The 25,268-nt window shown below is 35.4% G+C and overlaps 1 long non-coding RNA gene across 1 annotated transcript; it reads left to right on the top strand.

Moving 5' to 3' along the window:
• The first annotated feature begins 50 nt into the window (after nucleotides 1–50).
• Nucleotides 51–8,087, top strand: LOC109271900 (uncharacterized). Its single transcript, XR_008418420.1, has 4 exons — nucleotides 51–265; nucleotides 1,908–1,996; nucleotides 7,323–7,427; nucleotides 8,051–8,087. It is a non-coding gene; the product is annotated as an uncharacterized LOC109271900 (long non-coding RNA).
• The last annotated feature ends 17,181 nt before the right edge of the window (nucleotides 8,088–25,268 follow it).

Raw genomic sequence — 25,268 nt, 5'->3', positions numbered from 1 at the left:
GAGGGGGCGGGGCTGGCGCTGGGAGGCCACGCCCCTGGGGCGGGGCTGCGGGCTCGGCCTCGCGGCTCCAGGCGCCCCGCACTGCCCGTGGAACGACGGGGAAAGCAGCCCGGCCCATCCCCCACGCTGGAGGCTTGTTTTCTTCCACAGGCGGAAGGAAGGGAGGGAGCGAGCACTCGCACCCGGGACTGACCTTTGCTCTGTAAACTGTTAAAGCCTGAGCTTGGTAGGCTGGGCCAGATGTTAGAGACCCACAGGATTAAAGGTAAAGGCAATTGGCGCTCTAAGTAACAAATTGCTCCTTTTCTTTTGCTTCCTCACGAATCCCGCAAGGTGCAGAAACGTTAGCTTATGGGCAGCTGCATCTTCTGGAACTCCTCAGGGATGAGGTAGTAAACGTTCCTCTATTCATCTATCAGAAGGCGGGAGGAGGCAAGGGCGCGGGTCTTCCGACAGTGGACAAAACCCGGGAGTACGAGCGGAGACATGGTTATCAGAGGACCCAGGGAGGGAGAGGTGCAAAATTTCTACAGCCAGAAGTGGCAAGTAATAAGTGCTGTAAGTGCTGTAGGTGGTACAAAATCAAGGTTGTATCTTTGCAGGACAATCCATTCTAACGACTCCTTAAATATATGTAGATATATATTTCTAAAATGTGAAGCTCCTTTGAAGAGTGCTTTATGTTTTGTTATAGAGCTTGCTGGAGAGAGGGGAGTGATTTCCATTGAGAGATGGTCTCAATCCAGAAAACATTCATCTTTGAGTATATCTGTCTCCAGACCTCCCTCTGTTCTCCCGGTTAGATAAATACATCCTCCTCCTCTCTTCTCCCATAACTCTACCTGCTTACTTCTAGTAAGGTTTTTACCATCCTTCTTAATCCTCTTGGCTAGATTGTGAGCACCTTGGATTCAAGTATTTCCTCCATATCGTTATTCTTTCATTAGTTCATTCATCATTTCATTCAACAAATATTTATTGAACAGTTCCAATGTACCCATTGTTAGGTACTCTGGATATAATCCGTCTTCTAGATTATATTTCTAGAGTGAGAAATACCTCACTCTCACGAAGATTATACTCCTAGTAAGCAAGTAGCAAAATAGTAAGAAACAGTGATGTCTGCTTAGAAGATAAGAGAAATGGAAAAGGGTAACTGGGGTGTAAATGCTCACTACCTTGAGTGATTTGGGAAGACTTCTTTAAACAAACCATTAGATTACCTTCCAGAGCCTGGAATTTACTAGACAGAGAATGGATACATTTTCTTGAATCAAATTGTACTGCTAAGAAAAACTAGAAAGTTACATAGAAACCGTAAAATCATGTTTTCTCAAACATTTTATTCATCCCCAAGCTCTCAAACTTCGACCTCCTAAAGGATCTTGGAATGTGTCTTCATTTCTCCACCTTCACTCCATCCACCAAGGTCCAGTGGTATTCCACTCTTCTACTCATACCTTACCCCTCTCCACTCTAGACTGAGTTTTAAAAAGTATTGACTCATCACACACACGCACACACAAACAGAATGAATAAATCCTTCAGTGGTTTGCATTGCACTCAGTAAATACAAACTTCCTAGTGACATCTTAATAACCCGCCCTGCCCTGCTCCAACCTCACCTATAGCCATTTTTGCCATGACTCTTTATGTACCATTCACGAAGTAATCTTCCCTTCTTCCAACCATTTCTCCTCCCTTTACACACGTCCTCCACTTGGGGGACTCTTCCCATTCTAAGCATCCTTTAGGTCTCAGAGAGGGCTTCCCTGAACTATCCCAATGAACAAGATTAGACCCACCCTGTCTCTTTTATGACATCCTACTTTTTTGTCATAGCCTGATCAAATTTTATTTGCATATTTATTTAAGTGTGACTTGTTTAATATCAGTCTTCCATTTAGAATGTAAGCTTCAGGAAAAGAAACCTTGTTGTCTAGTGGATAGTCAGCTCCTAGACCAGGACTGAAGCATAAGAGACCAAGAATAATTGGTGAGTGAGTGAACATAGTAGATCCTGAAGTTGGTTTATGCATTAAACAGTTCATTTCAGAAACTTCAGTTTCACTTTACCATGTATTCTTCTCAATGTCCCACTTACTCCTGAGAAGTAAATCACAATATATATCAATGAATTTCTACTTAAAATATGTCAAACTACTTTGCTTTTCATGAAATAATGTTCCAAAGTCAGATGTTCCTGAATCTTCCTACAGCCATACCTTAGCTACCTCCAAAGTCATCTGTGTCCTCCTGGGGATATCATATAATATACATAAATTATAATATATGAATAATATATATATTATGTATAATGATAGTATTACAATGTATGTAACATTTATATGTGTCTGTACATACAGACACATATGTTTAAGAAAGAAAAAAGGTAAATGCATGCATACATAGGTAACATATTTATAATATGAATGAGATATATATATATGCATATATATAATTATACCATATATAATCCCTTCTCCAATTTAACCTGAGAGCTTCAATAGTCAATTTCTAACCACCAGAGACAGACACTTATATGCTTTTTTAGATTGCACTCTACTGCAAGTCTTATCAGTTAGCAATCCATATTTTAGTTGTTTTATGGGTATAAGTATTCAAGTTATCCTTACGAGTTAGACACTTTATTTCCATATTTGCTTTTTATAATTATTATTCTCTTAACCCACCATAGGATAAGTTCAAAATAGCTGTCTTTCCAAGGGTGAGAGCTTCTTCAGTGACACTCAGTAATCAAATACAAAATTCAAAGTTCAAATGCTTTTTTATCACACCCCAACCTCCCCAAACAGATGTACCCTGTTCTAAGATATTTAATTAAACCAGTTAATAATATTGCTCACATGCCACACCTATATTCTGTGATCAGTGATTGATCTAATAATATTTTAAATCCATTGAAATTCCACATTAAACACAGTTGTACCTGTAAATAATCCAAGCTGTTTAAAGCTTACTGCAAATGCATTCACACCACACTTTTTAAAAGTTGTAAATTATGATGGCATTTGTCAAGCTGTCCCTCCATCTGGAAGCACAGTCAAATATCAGGTGTTCCACATTAATTTTTTTGTAGGCTTTGGAGAAATAGCTCATCTAATAGTGTACAAATTCACGAAAATGCATTTCAGCCTAATAGTTTATATTACATGAATGAATATTATTATGATGATTATTATTACTATAATCAGAAGGAAAACTTATGAGTCATCTTTCATTGCTGAAAAGTTATACAGTACCACAAATTTAGAAACACAATAAAAATGCAGATTTCCATATGCTTTCTTTTTCCCCTTGTAGCGTAGCATTAAGCTTTTTTTTTTTTTTTTTCCAGATATTCCTTGGAAGGTGCTTTTCTCCCAAAAAGTGAGACTTTAATCGTGAGACTTATTTTACCCCATCTGACTTTCTAAGGCCAGATTAACTCCTATCCAAACTGACCAAGAGGATAATGACTAAAAATCAGTTGGGTCCAAAAACCTCTAGTATTCCTACTCAAAAAGACCCTAAAGTATATATTAGTTCATATTATATGTAATAAACCTGGTATAATTTATTCAACTACATATACTATGTGTCCTTTATAAGCACACACTCACATACACGTGCTACATATATATTATATATGTGCATATATATAATGCCATAAAAAAGCACAGGTAGCACCGAAACTACTAATTCCTCTCAGAAGTTTATTCAATAGTTATTTATTGAGTGCTATTGCTTCAAGCACCATGATAGGCATTTAGTGATACCTCAGCACATATTAAAGACATTGCCCTTATTATCACAAACCTTAAGCCACTAGCTTAAAACACACACTGTCATGTACTGATTTTGAGTAAGTGGTTTAAACATGAATGGGGTTATGAGAGTTAAATGTCAAGATGTATGTGATTTTGTAAATTGTAAAATGCCATGTAATGTTAGTTAAATATTAAAAATTTAAAGATATGCCCTCTGGTGCTCATATTCTACAAAAAAGTTATTGGTCTGTGATTGACTATGAATGATTTTAGGTAAAATGTAGTGTGAATAGGAGGTTGATAGCATTATCTGACTTAAAGTGGGGGAAAATATATCCTCTAGAATGAATAATTACCTCATTACCTCGAAGCCTTTTCTTTGGACTTGTTTTTCTCTCATCAAAAGTCACCGTAATTCTAGCAACTGTCATTTAAGTTTTCAATTTGTTTTCTTGCTGAAATTGTATTATTTCATAGTTTCAAGTATATTTGTATTGGGGATTGAGACAGAACCTTGCTTTAAATTACTCACTATTGTTCCTTTTGGTCATCTGTAGTGGATACCAGTGATGTGCCTCACAGATCTCATCCTTCCTCCCAATCCACTCAGGACTCAGATACTAATTCCCACAGCTGCTAGGAGTGTTGGTGGCCGACAGATCTCTGCTGGGTCCCTCTTTGGAAATTGCCCCTGACTAAAGAGCCATTCACCTGCAGATTATGCCTCTGCACAGGGTAGTAGATATCCAATGAGGACTGATGTGGGCCGATAAAGGCCTGGCACTTGCTTCTATTCAAGACATCTTTGCGGGCCATCCTAACTTTAGAGATCCCTTGAGGGATCCTCTGAGACATCTGTTGGGATTGCAATAAAGTTCAATTTCTCCTTCTGTCCACCTTGCTTCATCTCCTACCTCCCAAAGTCTTCATCCAGACAGTGCTTCCTAATAAACTTCCTGCATGTACATTGCTATCTCAGAGTCCACTACTGAGAGGACTAAGCTGTATTTTCACCACTGTAAGTTACTTAACAGATAGAATATATTGCATGTAAAATGTACTTAATTATCCACATGTCTGAACATAAAAAATTGACTCATATAATAAAGTCTTATTTATTTCAGTGTGCTGAAATATTTCTGTATTTGTTCATACATTTATTCATATCACAAATAACTGTGTTCCCCATATGCACTAGTTATAACAACAACAACAACAACAACAACAACAACAAAACATCAGAGACACTATGGTAAGCTAATTAGAAGTGAGCTCTGTGCTCAGGCAGCTTTCAGATGATTTAGGGAGGTGAACATTTGTCAAGTAATCATACAATAATATAATATCTACTGTCAGTAACAATATCAAGGAAAAATAGACGACTGTTCTAGAAGACAGACCTGGGAAATCAGTGAAGGACTTCTTGAGGAAATGCCCTTGCTGCTAAGATCTAAGAGACAAAGTTAAGAAGGCAAAAAGGAAGAGATCGAAAGAATTCCAGGCAAGAAAGTAACCTGTGCAAAGGCTTCTAGGCCAGAGGTGTCCTGATAGAAGGGAAAAGAAGCTCTGATAGGTGGAGCTGAGGCAGTGAATACTTGCTGTGCTTGACCCAAAATGTTGCCATACAGTGTTTAAGCCTTAGTTTAGGATTTTGGATTTTATCCTATAAGTATTGGGAAGCCATGGAAGTTTTTTTTTTTTAAAGCAGAGGAATGACATGATAAAATATGTATTTTTGAAGTATCACTCTGATTGCAGTGTGTGTGTAATGCATATTCATATATTCACTTGGGTGAATGTTTTAAAATCCACCAAGGCAAGCGATTTCTGGGGATGGGCTCCATTATTTCCTCCACATGCTAGCCAGGGTAGTAATCATTCTTGTCATTGGAAACCAAAATAGTGAATTTTCTACTATAGATCAATGACATTGTTATTTAATATTTTGTTACATTTACGAAGCAGAGCCCTCTGTTTTTAATCAATCTGGAAAGAAAAACCTGCACCCCAAAAAGACTTCTTTCTTGATCAGTGTCGTGTCTCTATTTCTGTTTTCCAACATAAAACTATAATGATACATTTTTAATCATCTGAATAATAAATGACATGCTGTTCTTGTAGTTTGTTTTCATGATCACCACCTTCCCTAGACTGTAAGGTCCTTGGTGATTTTGAGTGTGCCTTATCCTTTTATGCTCCATGCCTAACACAGTACCTAGTAATAGTAGGTACATAAATATGTAGGAAGCAAGTATTTATTATTATTCTAACTATGACACAGGGTATAGAAAGACTAAAAGCAAAAAAATTTTTTTATAAAGAAGCTTAATGGGCAATTCCTTTCCCCTTCAGAGTACAAGTGGTTTAAATAAATAAATAAATAAATAAATAAATAAATAAATAAGTAAATTTTTATCAACCAAAGTAGTAGTCAAAGAAATGCCAATTAAGTGAGATATGCTTTTTCACCTATTAGACTGGCAAAAATATTTTAAGGAGTAATTAAGGTGTAATAAAATTAACAGATTCATAATATTCAAAATGAGTAAACACTTGGTACAGTATATAGGTAGAGCAGTTCAGCAATATATAGCCAAACTTTAAACGTGTGCATTTCCTTTGACCTAAGAACTTCATTTCTGATACTGTCATCTTAAGAGAACAACTATGCTATATGCAAAAGTAACCTAAGATATGGCTCATTCCAAAGTTCTTTGTGAAAAAATAAAAAGGTACTAACATAGATTTCCTACAAAAGGTGACTGATTAACAACTGTAATGAATCGATACAATTCAGTTTCATTCAATTTTATGCAGTGTTTAGAAATAAGGTAGTAGAATATTAACATCAAAGATACTGACAATCTATCCAACAGCATATGAGATTATAGGGTTTAAAAATACATGGATGAGTAACAAACATGTATTAGTTAATTGTAAAGAAAAGTAAAAGTTATTTTTAAAACTCCATTGTATTATGAGCAAATACAGAAGCACATTTACCTTTTATAAATTTAAATGTGTATATATGCACGTAAGACCCTTATTATTCATGCTATGGTGTTTGGCACATGTTAGGCACTCTATAATTTATATATGAAGTATTTTATATGAAAAACTGAACCCAAAATTATCTATAATGTTCTATAATCCATTATATGAAAATAATCATTAATATCATCACATTCCTGGTTGAAAAGTTTTAAGCATTATGGGACCTGGCAAATAGAATTATGAACACCATCATAGTCCTGGGTAAAATTTTTTAAGATATAGAAGCTGGCAAATAGTGAGAACTACTTAAGCATTATCTAACTAGACAAAGTAATCTGAGTGTTTGAATAATGTCCTATCACAAAATAGTCATTTCCGTGATTTAATTTCCAAAACAATAACCCTGTCAGTCTTTTGCTCCAAACCCATTATATGGCTTGCCATTTCACTCAGTAGAAAAAAATTCCATATAGTGGCCTGTAAGATATAAATAATATAGCTGCTTATTTTCTCTTTCTAATTCCTCTACTTTTGTTTACTCTAACTCCATTCACACAGGCTTTTCCGCTTCTTGCTTCCTCTGCCTCCAGTGACATTCTACCAGATATTTTGATGGCTACCTTGTCATCAGCTTCGAGGATTTACATAAAATTCGCCTTTTTGGTAAGTTCTTCTATGACCACCACTTTTAAAATTGGAGCTTGCATTTCTTACATTCACTATCCCCACATTCCTGATTTATTTTTCTTCATAGTACTTCGTAAAAACTGACATTCTATTTGTTTTAATTATGTGATTATTCACTGTCTACATTTTCCTACCTAAATGTAAATTTTGTAGGGGTTTTTTATTCACTGCTGTATCCCCACTCTGGACCAATGGCTAGCACATTGTATATGCTCAACAAATATTTGGATGAATGCTACTAGGTTATAATACCTTAACATCTTTTATACTTCCATACAAGCATTTAATATTGAACATTATGCATTTGTGTGTCTGTCTCCCCACTAAAAGGAATTGTTCAAGTGCAAGGACTATATCTTATTGATCTTTGAACCCTTCAGTTTATATAATATCTGGAAATAGGTAAGTGTGCTCTAATACATGTTGATGGAGCAAACAAATGAACTAAAACTCAGCCGTCTGTGTACTTTTCAAGTAGCACTTGCTTCAGTGCATCTTCTGATGTTTAAAAATTGAAATTTATTATGTATGCCAATCAGAGAAACTCTAAGCTAGAGGCTTACTCTGAAACATATTTTCTGTTCTCATTCTTGTCTTAGCAACTCACTTGGCAGTATTTGGTAAGTATAATTACCCATGTAAAATACTTAGAATATTTTCAATAAATTTGAAAATATTTTACATTTCCTTATTTCATGTCTTAAACATATGCAAAGAGTTTCATTAAATTTTAATTTTTTCAAGTATTCTGAGCATTATCTTCTCCATCTATTGAAAATGTTCTTTGTCTTTTTTTTTAATATTTGCATTCAATTTGCAGAGTGCAAGGGAATGATTGGTAGTTTGTATCTTAGGCAAAATAACCAATCATAAAATATTTTAACATTCTTTTAGAAACTAATATATTACATGTTTATACCATTGGATGTTATGTGTGTGTCTACGTGTATGTATATACATATACATGTACATATGCATATGCATATACATACACATACATATACAGCATATACGTATACATCCGCCCAGCATACTTTTCAGTCTATTCCTCTGTTTATTGTCATCACTGAACTCATAAATTTCAACAGTCTTCTTTTAGGCTTCAATTGAAAGAACTCCCACTCTTTTTTTTTTTCTTCTTCTTTTCCTTTTTTTGGAAGGTGGGGTAGGGTGGAGGGGTGGGGGATGCTGATTAGTATGACTCTTCCAAGTAGCGCAAATACATTTCACAATGTGATCTTTGATAAATGTCCAAATGGATTTTAAAACTAAATTGAACTGCTTTTTATTGAGCCCATAATTTATTCCAGCCATCTGTGTCACACACACAAAAGTTTGTTTCTTAAGGGCTTTCTGATATTTTTTGTCCCCCTCAGCAACACCATTAGGATATAACAACATTAACATATTTCAGGATTGACTTTGGCCCCCTAAAGAATATAATACCTCTTTCAGTCAATAAACATTTTCAACACAACTATTTGCAATTTGGAGATTAAAAAATATGGAACCAAAATCATTCTTTTGGCATCATACTTTCTATTTAAAGGCCACCAAATGTTTCTTTCTGAGAGATTGTATTGAGCGGTTAGGATCTTGGCATCCACTATTGTTTTAGGGAAAGATTTTCCTGGCCCACACTTGTTGTTGCTGGATAATGAATGACTAGAGTATATGGACAGAGCCACCTTCCCATCTGTACTAGTCTTAACTACCATTGATTGCTGTGTTGCGTCCTCTGTTGAACCATGCATACTTAATCATTAATTTTACTTAGAGCTAATAAAAATACCTCTCTTCGTTGATCATCTATTGTGTACCTAGGACATCACAAATATTTCTGATTTAATCATCACAATAATCTGAATTTAAACATAGAGAAATTCATTCTTATATATTTTATTGGAATTTCTGATGACTAGTTTTTTGTAGGAATTACTAAAACAATACTAGAAATTTGTGGATTTAGTTTAAGTGCATTGTAATTTATAAAGTGCATTTTTAGTTTTCTTCATAGAGAATGATACTTTTAAAGTTCCTACTTTGCTAAACAGTGCATTAGACTTGATGTTAATTATCACAGTGTAAGGAAGACAGGCTTAGTAAGATTAACCATAGTTTCACAAGATTTGTAGGTAACTGAGCCTGCCCAGGACTCTTTCACTCAATATACCTTCTATATTGTTATTCGGCCTTAAATATAGTAGTAGCCTGTGATCCCCCACAGAATCTGTCTATCTAGCTAGCTAGCTATCTTCTATTCTATTCTATTCTATTCTATTCTATTCTATTCTATTCTATTCTATCCTATTCTATTCTGTCTGTGACCTATAATAATCCTGATGTATGGGAAATCATATTATCTCTATCATGGCTTTTCTGTGCTATAATATGAAACATTTCATATATATGACTACATATAAGAAACAGATATGACTGTATCAACTATATCCTAAGTAAATACATATATTTGTGGTTGGTACATACAGTAAATCCATGCCTAGGTGATGAGCTCTATTAGAAACTTTCATGCTAATATAATGTGTTAAATACTGTGTCATCTTTCTCCCATCATTTGAACTTAGCTAAATTGCTAAACATATAACATGAATTTCTAAAAAGCTCGTATCATGCATTGATGCAAGAAGTAAATTCTACTTGAAAATAGATTGTTCTGAGAATAAGAAAAGTGTGGCTAAGGTGATAAAAATAGAGATAGATGAAAGAATTTGAGATCATTTAATGTAGAGAAGATAAAGCTAGTTCAGTTTATTTTTTCATATTTATATAAGCTTTTTTTGATAGTAACAGCAAGCAATTGTTTTCTACTTTGACATCAGATCAGGAAATAGGCTTAATAAATTATGAGACAGTTTAATTGGAGATAAGAAAGACAACCTCTATACCAAAGTAATAAAACATTAGCATTGACTACTAAGTAAGATATTAAGCATTTATACCTGGAAATCTGCAAAAAGGACATAAACAACCATGTATCCCTGCCAGAGAGAGGCAAGCTTCTGGACAATAGGATCTCAAGTTGTCTTTCCTAGTTTTTTGTTTTATAGATATCACTCTTTCCTTACTTTTCTTCCAGTTTTCTCTGCTACTTATAACAATACATTAAGCAGTAACAATTTCTGGCTTTTACTTTTAAACACATCTGATTATAAGAATATTAACTGCAGTTTCTCTTTTACCTTCCATTGTCAAGAAGTGAAAACAGGGGCACTTGGCTCAGTTGGTTAAGCATCCAGATTCAGCTCAGGTCATTATCTCAGAGGTTCCTGGGTTCAAGGCTCACATCAGGCTCTGTGCTGATAGCTCAGAGCCTGGAGCCTGCTTTGGATTCTGTGACTCCTCTCTCTATGTCCCTCCCCTGCTCATGCTCTGTCTCTGTCTGTCTCAAAATTAAATAAAACATTAAAAAAAAATTTTTAAAGAGGTGAAAACGGTGATACATCAGCCAGTTTTTCAGGAAGAATACATATTCCAAGGTAGATCACATTTATAATGTATCCTTTAACATACATATAGCAACTAGATGGGTGGTTAAAATCTATCTAAATAATAATACTCCCTTGTTCAAAGCCTATCAAGGGGTACCTAGATGACTCGGTTAAGCAGTGACTTCTGCTTGGGTCAAGATCTCCTTGTTTGTGGGTTCGAGCCCTGCATTCAGGCTCTCTGCTGTCAGCAGAGAGCCTGCTTTAGATCCTCTGTCCCCTCTCGTGCTCTCTCCCTCTCTGTTTCTCAAAACTAAAATAAAAATAAAAAAAAAAATATCAAGGCTTCTCATTGAAACTTAAGTAAATTCCACATTCCTTAGAATGGTCTATAAGGCTGACCTTTCTGAATATCCCTATATCTCTGATTTCATTCCCTCCCTTTCTTTTCCAGTTCATGCCACTTCAACCACTCTGGACTTAACCATTTGTCCAATATACCAAATTCTCAGCTCTTTCTATTCTTTGTCCTTGGATTAACACCAACGTGATACAGAACAGGTGACCATTCAGCAATGTTGCATCAGGATATTCTACACATAGGGAATAGCAAGTATAAAGCTGTAAATTCTCTCTTTCTGTCATTTTCTCCTGAACATGCATAGACAAACATACATATCAATGTCATTCTCTTTCTTCTGAATATTTTTCTTTGCTGCATACACAGTGACATTATATCTGTATTTGTATACTTGCTTATTGTCAGCTTCTCCTTCCATATCATGAGTACTGTGATCAAGGACTGTTGACTTTTTTATTCTCTACTGTATTGCCCGTACCTAGAATAGTGTCTGGCACATGATAGACATTTAATAAATCAACCTTTCACTTCACTTTCAATTTGAAAGTAGACATTATTTCTGCAATGGCAAAATCTGATGAAAAAAATATTGTTTATAGTTGCAACTATAGCCAAAGTCAGTGTATTTGTGACTGAATATTATGCTTCCCATCCTTATAGGTTACCGTCATGGAAAGAGAACTGTAGTCTGGAGGTATAGTGGGAAGTACAATTTGCAGAAATCATATCATTTATTCTTTCTAAAACGAATCAAGGCTTATTGTCTTGGATAAAAATATATTATAAAAAAACTTATAGGTGAGCCTCCTTTCTTCATATAAGAAAATACTTTATGCTTAAAGAATGTGATTCACTCTCTGATGTGAGAAGAATTTATTCCATTCCCTGTCTGAGAATTTCATTGCCATTTGCATGTTGCCTGGAATACAAATTGTACTTAGTAATCAATCAGTGTTTAATTGCGCTCAAGTAAACCCTTGTAATCAGACTTGCTGTAAAAATGTTAAGGTGTGCAAAAAGCATAAGGTGGCATTTTCCCCTCCTTCTTATTATGGCTGTGTAACTTCCATTAATACTAATAGGAGGCACAGCTGGTCGTCAACAGGAGATTACAGGTTGCTGCTTAAATCGTATTTTATTTTTATACCTTGGCAAGATTTATGTATTGAAATCAGGTGGCCAGATTTTTGCTGTTGTTAAGAAAGCTTTTACTCTGAAAGAATGAGATTGGGGGAGGGAAATTGAGTTTCAAATTTTTTATTTTAGGAATATAAAGACTCAAAATCCAAGCAGCAGCTTGTCCTTATACAGCAAGTCTGTCTTATTCTTTAGCACCAGCTGGAGTCCCATTTCTAATTTGCTGTGAAGAATTAAGTGATTTGAGACCCATACCCTGGAGTATTTGACCTCCAATGTCAACCAGCTAGCTTGCAATTCCCTTGGCTGGAAAGTTTCTCCAGAATTGATTTGAACTAACATCAGTTAAAATACTCTGCAATTTGGTAGTAAATATCACAGCAAATCTGAGTACAACTTTATAGCCATGAAAATAAACACACTATAGAATATTAAGGAAAAGAGTTTAGGAAACATGAAAAGCCTTGGTGATCAGAAATGTGACAAAGAACCTTTCACCTCACAATCATTAGTTTGAGTTTTGCACAATTGGGTGGCTTACTGGCTGAAGACAGTTGTTTGTAGCATATGTGAGCTATGTCGGTGCTCTCATACTCATTTCTTTTTGGTCAGATCCATTTGTCATAAAACAGCTATTCCTGTCATTCTCAAATGCCATGGTGTTGACAATCCTGAAGGAGAATAGAAATACTAATAAGGACAGAGTTAGGGCAGTATCCTCATTACTCCAAATGCAAGTCGAAGCCTCCTTTCATCTCAGTCTTGTTTTTCTTATATTGTTGTCCTCATCTGGATTGTTGTCCATTTTTCTCAACACCAAATCTAGTCTTTCAAATCATTTAACTCATTTATTCTCCCTCTCCATGATACTTCTCTCAATAATTCATGTGATTAGTACATTTTTCTCATCCCTGACCTTGTTTGGTTTCTAGTTACCTGATAGTAGATAGATTACCAGTGTGAGTAATGCTATTGTAGATGGGAGAAAAAAATGTCACCATCTCCATAACTCTTGTTCAACAACTCTATTCTTATTCTCTCTCTTCATTTTCTACTTCCATGGAGCCATGTCCTGCTTCTTACTGCAAAATCTCACCTGGCTTCTTACCCTAGAAATACTTTCCCTGACCATCTGTAGTTCTAGTGTCCTTATTTTGCCACTGCCTACCATAATTTGCTGTACTATCTACCCTAAACCATGAAAGGTACAACAAAAGCTTACAACCAGAGAAATTTCCATTCATTTGACATGATAAAGTGGATCAAAAAGGAAGTGACTGACTAGTATGAAACAGAAAGTGAAATCAAAAGGTATAGGAACATTCTGAGAATCTCTGGTTGGAAAATTAAATAATGATTACCTTTCATAGTCTATTTTCCCATATATGTTAATTCTATATGTTTGCTGGGGCACTTAGTACATTGAATACTATTTTTCAAGTATATTAAGAGTTAATTTAGACTTTGTTCAATTCCCCAAACCTTGAACTTGTGTTTTTTTTTTCATGAGTAAAACTACATGGTTGGCCTGAGTAATAAAAAGAGCTACCATTTATTGAGAAATTACTGTACTGCATTAAGTGTATTTATTCACTATCTCATTCAATACTTTATCTGGGGGGCTATTATGTTGCTTGTTTTACAATAGAGAAAATTGGGCCTTCGGGAGTTTAAGTCCCTTGACAAAAGTCACACTGCCAGAATTATCAAGGTTTCAGGCTGAACCTAGATATTTCCAACTCCACAGCCTATTTTTTTTTAATTAATGTTACATGAAATCTCTTTAAATCCCAGTATACTGTGATTTGGTCATCCTGTTTAAGCACCTAAAGATCCAGCCTGAGATTCTACCACAATATATCAAATTTGCTGTGAGAAATTACTATGCTTATACTTTCAACTCTGTACTTTACTTAACATGTATAGTAGAATGAAGAAGGAGAGTTGTGTTTCTGTGCCATTGTATACCAATCCTTGCTTGTTTAAGTCTTTGTCACCAGGTAGAATTTCTAATGTAATAATCCATTAACTGATTATTTCTTTCTTATCTTTAAGAACATACAATACACATTGTAGAAGACTGAATAAATGCTCAACAAATGCTTGTAGCTTCAAATTGACATTTTAATAAAGTTATCAAGTCATGGAAATTCAGAGATTGTGCCCCTGAAAACCTTAGCTTTAATATGAAAGAAAAAAATTTACCCTACCTCCTATTAAATACCCAAGACTACATATAATACATATCTTGTTTTTCTACTAGTTAGGTTTTGAGGGATAGATGATCATTTAAAAAAATTAACGTTTATTCATTTTTGAGAGATGGTGAAAGAGCATGAGTGGGGGAGGGGGAGGGAGAGAGGGAGACACAGAATCCGAAGCAGGCTCCAGGCTCTAAGCTGTCAGCACAGAGCCCAACATGGGGCTTGAACCCTCAGACCGCAAGATCATGACCTGAGCCAAAGTTGGACGCTTAACCGACTGAGCCACCCAGGCGCCCCAGGTGATCATTTTTTTATCACATTTTTATTTTTTTCTCTAAATGTGTGATAAGAAAAATGAAAACAAAAAAGTAAGAGAGGAAATATAAAGTACTAGTAATTCTGCCGTCAGTGTTTTTATCTGTGTCAATTTATACAATTGTTTTACACAACTGGTATTATTTTAATAACCTTAATTTATAATCTGATTTTCTTTTATTTAACACAAAATATGACATTTAGTAGATTCATGTTATTCTAAATGTTGAGTATTCAATGATATATTTGTAAGTATAGGCTAGGCTATGCTGCAATAACAAATTACTACAGAAACTTCAGAGACTTAATACTACAAAGGTTTATGTCTTGCTCATACTACATATCCTATTTGAGTGGGCAGGGACAATCTGCTCTATATAGAATGTAGGTCCTAGATTTCCAGAAGCTCCACTTTCTTTTGATTGCAGAACCTATGACCTCCTCAGTCACTGCAGCACATTATGAAGATGCAGGGAGTTTTTACCTGAGCAATGACCCACTTAAACCAGAAATGACACATGTCGTTTTCACACATAGTCCAATGGCCAGAACAAGTTACAGCACTCTGCCTAATTGCAAGCGTTTTAGAAATGTAAAGAAACACGTGGGATATTTTATATAACTAATCTTTCTCAACTTCTTCCTTTAATATAATTCTTCTGGCTTTATACTTAACAGAGGTTTCTCAAAGTTAGGATTATCAAGAAAGGCATCCTCTTCCCTTTTCTCAAGTGTTGATAAAAATGTGATAGTTACTAACCTTGGACTTCAGACTTAGGTTCACCAGAAATACAACTTTATTTTATAATTTGAACCTAATTTTTCTTTTAAATCCTTAATTAACCAAATGGAGAAGTCAAAATCTCATCAAATTTAAAGCTACTTCTCCCTTTCTCCCAGAGTTGCTTCTAAATTCTAGGGGGTTAATAAAGTGCCAAAGTCTCAGGAAAGTAGACACCTGGTCTTTGGTCATTTTCATTTTTCTGTGCAATGAATGATTATGTGGCCATGATCTTTTCTGCTCACTGGTCCATATATGTAAGTACATTCTGCTTCTCTTTCCTGAAGACAAGGCCTCCAGAGCATCCTGCTCTTTCTTCTATGGGGCATAGAGAACACATTATTCTGCTCTTCTGGCCACAGTGGGAATTTGTCAGGGCTGGGATGAGGGTGAGGGATTGTAAAACACGCAGGGATCATGTTCTTTTCTCAGAAACCTACAAGTGACTAATTTTTCATCCTTGATAGGAAGGATGAGGAGTGAAGAACTTGACGGATCACATTTGCTCCCAAATCTTATGATGTAGCATAACCTTGTTCTTGGACCTTAGATTTTGAAATTAAAAAGCTAAAATTCAACTTTTTACTCATGTTTTATTTACCAACCTTCATCTTAGGCTATAATCACACTGAATGAATACAGGAAAGGCAAAAACAAATGAGGAAAGGAGAAGAAAAATATACTCCAATTTATCAAAATATTATTGGGTAACCTGCTGACCAAGTCCTCATGAGTGGTTTCTTCTGTATAAGGTAGTCATATTCAACACCATGTAACTATGTTATCTAATACTGCCTGACTGTCCAGTGTTTATTTGGGATCATGAAGCAAAAATTCTCCTGTAATAATATGTGATCCAATCATATTCTCAACCTTAGAGTCTCACTTAGAGGTTCTGATGTTCCCAGGAATAAAATTTAATTATGTGTTTTTAGATATGGTGGTGGTAGGACAGGGAATTGTTATTTGTTCATTTGTTGTTTGGTTATTGCTTTTGAAGAAACACCTTATCAATTATTGGGGGAAGGTGACTCATTAATTGTGAATGTCATTTCTACGTTCCCTTCATCTGTTTCCTGGAAGCCCTATCATTGTGTTTCTAAAGAGTTATTTTCCAGTCCTCCTGCCCATCAAACAAAAATAGATAAATAGATTATGATGTCATTCTGGTAGAAGGCTTTTTAAATGAATAAGCGCTTCTTGAGATATGAATCCATATTTTCTGAGAGAAAGGGGCAGTGATAGTGGAAACCTTACGTTTTGGAGGTGGGATGAGAGTGAGAGTTGGTCCTCAGTTCTGAGTGGGAAATGGGAAGGAGTGGTGGCGAAAAAAGTGAGTGCAGCTTCCATAGGGTGGAGTATATAGACTCTTAGAAGGAGAAGCCTCCATGGGTTCCTAAGAAGACTGAGCACTAATTTCCACTGTTTTAAGGATCTTGGTAAATGCCCCTCACAGCTAAGTCAGGCAAAAGGAAGGTTAACTTACATTGGAGCCACAGCCATCGAAGGGTTTATGCAGTCAGGACAGGAATTCTAAGAAAAATAATAGAGCATACAGTGGAAGATCAGTCTAATGATGGTATGATACAAGCTTGGCCTTTTCTTTTATGTTATAAACTTTTTTATAAACTTTTTATTTTAGAATAGTTTTTGATATACAGAAGTTCCAAAGATAGTTCAGAGAGTTACCATATATCTTACATCCAGTTTCCATTATTTTTTTTTTAATTTTTTTAATGTTTATTTATTTTTGAGACAGAGACAGAGCATGAACAGGGGAGGGGCAGAGAGAGAGGGAGACACAGAATCTGGAACAGGCTCCAGACTCTGAGCTGTCAGCACAGAGCCCAATGCGGGGCTCAAACCCATGAACTGTGAGATCATGACCTGAGCCAAAGTTGGACGCCCAACTGACTGAGCCACCCAGGCACCCCTGTTTCCATTATTATTAGCATCTTATATTAGTATGGTACATATGCCAAATTGTTGAATCAATATTGGTCCACTATGATTGACTAAAGGTCCTACTTCATTCATCTTTCCTTAGTTTTTACCTAATGGTTTTTATTATTGCAGAATTCCATCAAGCATGCCATACTACATTTAGCTGGCATATCTCCATAGATTCTTCTTGGCTCTGGTAGTTTCTCAGATTGTCTTTATTTTTGTTGATCTTAACAATTTTGAGGAGCGCTTGCCAGATATTTTGTAGCATGTCCCTTAATTAAGACTTGTCTGATGTTTTTCTCATGATTACGCTGGGTTAAGAGTTTTGGGTAAGTAGACCACAAAGGTAAAGTGCCATTCTCATAGCATCATATCAGAGTATCTGCTATCCACCATGTGACTTATCACTTTTGATATTAAACTTGATCACATGGCTGAGATAGTGTTTGTCAGGTTTCTTCACTATAAAGTTACTCTTTTTTTTCTTTCTCTCTTTCCATACCATGTGTGTTGTTGTTGTTGCTGTTGTTGTTGTTGTTGTTGTTGTTGTTGTTGTTTGCTTATTCTTTTGGAAAGAAATCACTATGAGAAATTCACACTTGCTTGAAAAAGGGAAAGATCAATGGTTGTATGGAGGAGTGAACAGGTAGAGAATTATATAAAAGAAGGTTGGATTTGATCTATACTTTGAAATAAAGAGACAGGATTTGGATAGGAGGAAAGGAACAGAGGATAGGGAGTTATGCTCCCCCTCCTTGAAAGTTGAAAATCTATATAAATTATTTGGAATTTTTCTGCATGGGAACTCTTTTTTTAATTCTCCCCCATGTATTTACTTCTTCAATCATTTACTTATATTATGGATATAATGGATATTTATTTTGTATTTTGGGTTATAGTCCACTACTACTTTATATATTTTGTTGCTCAAATTGCTCCAGCATTAGAGATTGGGAACTTTTTCAGGATTGCTTTGAAATACCATTTGTGTGTGTGTGTGTGTGTGTGTGTGTGTGTGTGTGTGCACGCGCGCACGCGTGCATTGGTCCACTCAGGCTGCTATAACAGAATACCATAGACTGGTTGGCTTAACGAACAGGAATTTATTTCTCGTGTTTCTAGAGACTTGGAAGTCCAAGATCAAAATTCCAGCTCATTCAGTTTTTCAGTGAAGGCTCTCTCCTGGCTTACAAATGACTGCCTTCTCACTATATTTTCATATGGTGGAGAGAGAAAGAGATTAAGAGAATGAGAGATTGAGAGATTCAGAGAGAGAGGGAGAGAGCACACACAAGCTTGTAAAATACTAATCCCATCATGGGGCCCCACCATCATCTAAACCTAATTATCTCTCAAAGGCTCCATCTGCAAATATTATCACATTGAGGATTAGGAATTCAATATATGAATTTTGGGGAGACACAAACATTCAGTTAATAACAATGTATGTGTATGTGTTCTAGCACTTTCTCACTTTCTGGCACTACAAGATGTTCCAAACTCTATTCCCTGCACCAATTCTGGAAGCAATCATTTCTCCAAGGATCCCTAGTTCCTTTTATTGGAAAATGGTATTAGAGACCAAGATTTGTATACTAGGTGTACTTATTGCTAGTAGAGTGTCATTATTTCTAGGCCTTCTCAGCAGATAGAACAAGAAAATATATGTGTGCATGCTAACCCTTACATATGTAAATGTCTACAAATATTTTCATATGTATTCATCTGTGACTATATAAAATTAAATGAGTTCCTACTAATGTTTCTATCTCTAATCCATTACAATATTGATCATTCTAACCTTCTCTCCTTCCTTTTCTGTAACCTCCTATGCCAATAGTAAGAAATCTGGTTCCCACAATCCTTACTTACTTATTCAGTTTCAGTGTACATGTATGGCAGTACCAGAATTGTTACCCCAAAACTGTATGGGAAGCAATTTTACCAATTATACTACAATGCTTATATACAGTTACTTTCGCCTTTAGTGTTATAGACTACGAATTTCCACTTTTGCTTTGGTCAGCACCTGTCCCCCTACTCCCTTCAGTGAGGTTATTTCATGTATTTGTAATACAATTAGATTCTTTTGTCATAGTTTGCATTGCCTCCTGGAATTTATTAATTTCCTAAATTATTTCTTTTTAATTTGTATATATTAAAGTTTGCTATTTATGCTATAAAGTTCTATGGGTTTTAACAATTTCATTATGTAGTGTACCTACTATTAGTATACAGAAGAGTTTAATTGCCCTAAAATATCTCCTGTAGTTTGTCTATTGAAACTTTTCTTCTTCTAGAACCCATAACTGCTGGCATGTTTACCAACTCTATAGTTTTGCCTTTTCCAGAATGTCATATAAATGGAATCATATAGTATGTAGCCTTTTCAGCCTGGCATCTTTCACTTAGTAATATGCGTGTAAGATTCATAAATATTTTTATATGGCTTGTAGCTCACTTATTTTTATCACTGAATCGTATTCTGTTACTTAGATATACCACAGTTTGTTTAACCTTTCTCCTACTGAAAGGCGTCTTGATTGCTTCCAGCTTTGGTGATTATGAAGCTTGTATAAACATTTATGTGCAATATTTATTTTGGGCTTTATCTTAAAATTTTTATTTAGATATAATTCATACACCGTAAAATTTATCCTTTCGTGTGTGTGTGTGTGTGTGTGTGTGTGCGCGTGTGTGTGTGTGTGTGTGTGTGTGTGTATTTTTAAGTACATTCACAATGTTGGACAACCATCACCACTAATTCCTGAATAATTTTAGTGTAACCATTGACACCTAGTCCCTATTCTCTCTTACTCCCAACCCTGGCAACCACTAATCTACTTTCTGTCTCTATGTCTTTGCCTATCTTGACATTTCATATGAATGTAATCATACATGTTACCTTTTGTCTGACTACTTTAACCTATAATGTTTTCATAATTCATTCATGTTGTAGCATGTATGAATACTAATTCCTCTTTTTGTCTGAATAATATTCCATTATATCAGTATAGCACACTTGGTTCATTCCTTCATCTATTAATGGACACCTGGGTTGTTTCCACTTTTTGGTTATTAAGAATAGTTCTGCTATAAACATTTATGTGCAGTTTTTGTATGAATGAATGTTTTCATTCATCTTGAGTATATACCTAGGACCGGAATTTCTGGATCATATGGTAACTCTATGTTTGACTCATTGAAGAGCTGCCAAACTCTTATTCCAAAACAGTTGTGCCATTTTAAATTCCCACCAGCAATGAAAGTTTTGATTTCTCCACATCCTCACCAATACTTTAAATGTCCATTTTTTAATTAATGTACACACACATGTTAATGGATATAAAGTGATATCTTATCAGGGTTTTGATTTGCATTTCTTTAGTAACTAATGATATTGAGCATCTTTTCGTGTCCTTCATGTGAAGATTTTTTTATACAAACATAGTTTTCAAGTCGATTTGGTGAATACCTAGGAACACTATTGTTAGATTATGTATTAAGGCTTTGGTCTCTTTATTTTTATTTAATCAAAGAAATGTGATGTGAATTGTAACCGATATTTGTAGAACAACTCCTATTTGTTCCATATTATGACAGCTAGCCATTTGTTAGCCAGAGAAGAGGCAGAAAGCTCATATTGCCCTGTGTAGTTCTTTCTGGAGTGTGGGGAGGAGAGATATCGCCCTCTAGGGGAGTTTGACAAAGTGTTGGGGGTACTTTGGTTGTCACGATAACCAGTGTGTGTATAGGCATGTAGTGGCTGCGGTCCAATCAATATTGTGCAATGTGTGAAAGAGGTTGCACAATTAAGAAATTCCCTGTTTCAAGTGTTACTGAACATCTCAGATGGAAATAATTTCCAGATGTATGAATCAGCAGAAACCAAGTGATAGAAAAAGTAAAGGGTAGAGTTCAAAATTTGCACATGATAAAAGTCAGTTTGGAAAGGAAATATTGGTTAACTGACAACTTTCTGGGGCTGACAGGTGATAAGATCTTCTTTCTAATATTGTCTTGAGCCTTAAATCATCTCTGGTACCTCAATATGATGAGCTCTGGGTTCCTTGAAATTGTCATTTTCCTTATTTATATTTTGTATCTTCATCCTGACTACCAAATATTATTTAGATTACCTAAAGGAGTGTCTTATTTTTGCAATCAAAAGATACTAACTAGCATACCTTTCCTCCCATCAAGATATGGAGAGGGTGGCATTTAGCGAGCAGAGTTCAAGTTCCCACTTTACTGTGAAGTTTTTCATTATAAGCTATTAGGACTAATATTTGCACTGTGGTTAAAACATTACAAATAATTGTAGCACCTTTAAGTATTAACCTGGCAGGCTCATTGTTTGGGATACTCTGGGTAGTTGTGTTTTCCTCTGTGTTGCTAATAAATTGGGTCTCAGAACACTCCAAACTGCAAAATTGAAGCCAGCTTTAAACCAAATACATGGATAGGGGAAAAAGCCAGTACTTTGCAAGATTATTCAAACTATGTAATACATTATTTTTAGAGGGATTAATAGTTTGCTAATATATTCAACATTATAAACCAGGAATAATACTTTTCAATTTAACTCCCTTTGACAGGAATTATAGCTTAAGTTGTAGTGAGGTAGAACTTTGTCAAAAGAATAACCAAGTCATATTCTGTACATACTATAGAATTTAATTTACATATACTTGAATTTTGCATGTTACTAAAATGTTAAATTCATTTTTTCCTGGTGATTAGAGACTAGAGTATCATATTCTAAATTAGTAGCAGCCAACTGAATAAGTAGCAATTAAGCCATGTGGTAGTCTGATCCATTGGTGGCCCCTGATGAGTCAGTCTCCTGGTGTTCGTCCTCTTGTGCAATCCTCTCTCCTTGAATGCAGGATGGAGCAATGCTGTGCTTAACCAAAAAAATATGTCTAATATGGCACTGTGCCAGTTCCTGGCCTAAACCTTAAATGGTTTGGCAGCTTCCATATTTGCACTGATAGGAGCCTTGAGGCTCCATACAAGAAATTCATTAGGGCACCTGGGTGGCTCGGTCGGTTAAGTGTCCAACTTCAGCTCAGGTCATGATCTCACCGCTCGTGAGTTTTAGTTCTGCTTCAGGCTCTGCGCTAGCATTGCAGAACCTGCTTGGGATTCTCTCTCTCCCTCTCTTTCTGCCCCCTGTCCACTTTCGCTCACTCTCTCAAAATAAATAAATAACATTTAAAAAAAGAAAGAAAGAAATTCAGCCATACTTCTAGAAAGATCACATGAAGAAGCACCATGGAGAGTGAGAAGCTCTGAGACTACGTGGAAAGAGAGCGATGCCTAGCCCTTTCCTCTCCCTCACTGCCCACAGCTGACTTGAGAGCTGAATTTACCCATGAAAGTGACCAGCAGTAGGACCAGCAGAAGAATCAGAAGCTGAGCCCAGCTCAGAATGCAAACTTGTAAGCAAATAAAATAATTGTTTCAAGCCAGTAAATTTTGGGGTGTTTATTTTTAAAGCAATGAATAACCAGAAAAAGTGCCTACTGAATATCCAGGACTGCATAGTTTGACAAGGAGGTACAAAGAATAGATGATGGAGTGATGCATGTTTGACTTCTATTTTTCTTATTTTATTTTTAAAATTCATTTTATTTTATTTTATTTTAATTTAATTTTATTTTATTTTTTAATTTTATTTTACTGTGGTAAGAACACTTAACCTGGGATCTAGTCTCTCAACAAGTTATTAAGTGTACAATACAGTATTGTTGGCCATAGGTACAATGCCATACAACAGATCCCTAGAACTTATTAATCTTGATTAATTGAAACTCCATACCTATTGATTACTAATTCCCCATTTCACCCTCCCCCTAGTCCTTGATAACCACCGTTCGATTCTGATTCTATGAATTTGCCTTTTTCAGATACCTCATATTATTGATTTCCAGTTTTTGAGCTGGAATATGGCATACATCTTTTCACTGAAATTTTTTAAAAATTATATTTTAGTCAGTAATATATTTAAGCTACATTTTTGATTACCTAAAATATAGCATGGGATATTAATTATACTTAGCAATTTTGTGGGCAAGTAATTTTCAACTTCTAGTGTCAACTATACTTCAATAGTTTTTTTTTTTTTAATTTTCAACTTCTAATAAATAACTTATAGATGAATATTTGGAACACATTAATTTACTGGGTGTTACCTGTATCATCACATGCAGTCCTTCAGGGTATAATTTCCAATTATTGAAGTAATTCAGGCAAGGGAGAAATTTGGACCTGCCTGAGTGATTCAAGAAAGATGCAAACCACTTTGGTATCAGGAACCGATAGGAAGGAAAGACTTGGAATGAGCCAGGCATAGAAGGACAAGACAGACATTCTAAATGAGGTGTGACATGCTCAGAGGCACAGCAGCAGGGGAGAAGCTGCCATGTTAGAAAGGTACAGAAGGATTTGGTCTATAATCACAATGAATGGGTGAAGAGGATTTTTTAAAAATTATCCCAAGGTAACTCAGCAAGGAAATTACTTGATTGGGCTGTGATTTAGACTTACGAATTTGGCAACAGTTCCCAGGACAGAGCCGAATAGGGAAAGATTTGACAAAATCATGAAAAACCTTACTGGAATCCAGGATTTTCAGCAACTTTCTCTTGTATTCAAAAGAGGTGGTTCTGTACTATTTGGTTGTTCATTTGTTTTTAAACAGAAATATAAAATACTTGCAACAAATGACATTAAGTACTTTCATTTTGCAGTTTTGTCAAATACTTTCATGTAATGTCATCATAACAGTAATTAGAATATCCTGTCATCCTTTCTTCTTCTTCTTCTTCTTCTTCTTCTTCTTCTTCTTCTTCTTCTTCTTCTTTTTCAGAGAGAGAGAGATAGGAGAAAGAGAGAGAGAGAATCTCAAGCAGACTCCATGCCTAGCACAGAGCCTGAAGTGGGGCTCGATCTAATGACAGTGAGATCATTACCTGAGCCAAAATCGGCACTTAATCATCTGAGCCATCCAAGCATCCTGACTATCTTATCTCTTGACCAAAAAGTCAGGTCTTTATCAGATCATGTAATTTTGATTATCATCCTGGGCTGTGCTATGATACCTTAAATAAAGAGATACGTAGTTTTTGCAAGCATAACCTTTGATATCTTGGAACATTTTTGTTTATATTAACTTTCCTTAACAAATTTTATTGTTCATGGATATGTATATATGTACTTTTCTCTTTTCAGTGTCTTACTCTGGACAAGATTTTTCATATTTTGGCTGGACATTAAACAACAGAACATTTTCCTACATATTTAAATGTCACTACAGTAAATGTGAATTTGTCTCTTTGTGATGAGAAAATATGTTCAAGAAAAAAAATAATGAGCTAGGCACTAAAGGAATAATGGAGTCAGGATGAAAAATGAAATGAAAAATATCCCCCCGTAATTCTCAGTTTAGTCCAAAATACTTCAGAGCATCCTATACCATTGTACTCCATATTTTATACATATTGTTACTTGGAATTGCATAGAGAGTATCACAGGAACTGAGAAACAAATATCTTGTTGGAATTTATTACCTTTATAAACTTTATTACCAAAGAATTTGTTTATACACAAATACTTTTCTAT

This window comes from Panthera pardus, unplaced genomic scaffold (assembly GCF_024362965.1).
Source record: "Panthera pardus isolate Hobbes unplaced genomic scaffold, ASM2436296v1 HiC_scaffold_11, whole genome shotgun sequence".
In the NCBI taxonomy this organism is placed as follows: Eukaryota; Metazoa; Chordata; class Mammalia; order Carnivora; family Felidae; genus Panthera; species Panthera pardus.
The sequence above is the reverse complement of the archived record's forward strand: the minus strand, read 5'-3'. Positions and strand labels throughout refer to the sequence as shown.